The 1,429-nt window shown below is 42.8% G+C and overlaps 1 non-coding gene across 1 annotated transcript; it reads right to left on the reverse strand.

Annotated features, from left to right (window-relative positions):
* Positions 1-758: 758 nt before the first annotated feature.
* Positions 759-830, reverse strand: trnae-cuc (transfer RNA glutamic acid (anticodon CUC)). The gene has a single exon. It is a non-coding gene; the product is annotated as a tRNA-Glu (tRNA).
* Between the last annotated feature and the right edge of the window lie 599 nt (positions 831-1,429).

Raw genomic sequence — 1,429 nt, forward strand, 5'->3', positions numbered from 1 at the left:
TGAGTTTGTGGTGAGGCAGGCAAATGCGATATCAGCCTTCATTTCAAAAAAACAATACAGTATAAAAGCAAAGATGTAATTTTGAGACCTTATGGCCTCACGGAGCATTGTGAGCAGATTTGCGTCCCTTATCTTAGAAAGCATGTGCTGCCACTGGAGAGGGTTTAAAGGAGGTTCATGAAAATGATTCCGGGATTGAATGGCTTCTCATATGAAGAGAGTTTGATGGCTCTGGGCCTGTGGTGTCTGGAATTCAGAAGAATGAGGGGTGACCTCATTGAAACCTATGGAATGGGGAAAGGCCTTGATAGAGTGGATGTGGAGGGGATGTTTCCTGTGGTGGCAGAGTCTAAGACTAGAAGACGCAGCCTTAGAATAGAGGGAATACTTTTTCAGCGGAGATGAAGAGTAAGTTATTTAGCCAGAGTGTTCAATCTGTGGAATTTGTTGCCACGAGCAGCTGTGTAGTTCAGGTCTGTATGTATATTTAAGACAGATGTTCATAGATATTTCATTGATCAGGATGCAAAACGGTACAGAGAGAATGGGGCTGAGAAAACAATGGATCATCCATCATGAAATGGCGAAGCAAACCTGATAGGCCAAGCGACGTAATTCTACTGTATCATATGGTCCTATGATCCTGATTCAGGAGGATGTAGGCAAAAAAGAGACGGAAATGCTGTTGTTGTTACAGTAGGTTGGTAAACACGGTAAGTTACAGTGAGTACAATAAATTATAGTAAGAAATATTCTAATTCCCTGACCGGGAATCGAACCCAGGCCGCGGCGGTGAGAGCACCGAATCCTAACCACTAGACCACCAGGGAAGCTGCAAAAATGCTGCACTCAACGATAGACAACTACCCAATAAGGAAATACAAATTAAAATATACATAAATAATTAAAATGAAGAAATAAGTGAGCTGTACCGTCATTGAAACAATGGGTTGGGGAGCCAGTTCAGTGATGGACTATCCACTCTGGTTTATTTTCAGTAAAGGGTGAGAACCACAGAACCATAGAACCATAGAACATTACAGCACAGAAACAGGCCTTTTGGCCCTCTTGGCTGTGCCGGACCATTTTTATGCCTAGTCGCATTGACCTGCACCTGAACCATATCCTTCCATACATCTCTCACGCATGCACCTATCCAAGTTTTTCTTAAATGTTAAAAATGAGCGCGCAGTTACCACTTTCTCTGGGAGCTCACTCCACACTCCCAACACTCTCTGTGCAAAGAAGCCCCCCACCCCCAATGTTCCCTTTAAACTTTTCCTCCTTCACCCTTAACCTATTTCCTTTGTTTTTTTTTTCTCTCTCCTCTAACCTCAGTGGAAAAAGCCTGCTTGCATTCACTTTATATATACCCATCATAATTTTGTATACCTCTATCAAATCTCCACTCATTCTTCTACGCTCCAGG

This window comes from Mobula birostris, chromosome 13 (genome assembly GCF_030028105.1).
Source record: "Mobula birostris isolate sMobBir1 chromosome 13, sMobBir1.hap1, whole genome shotgun sequence".
In the NCBI taxonomy this organism is placed as follows: Eukaryota; Metazoa; Chordata; class Chondrichthyes; order Myliobatiformes; family Myliobatidae; genus Mobula; species Mobula birostris.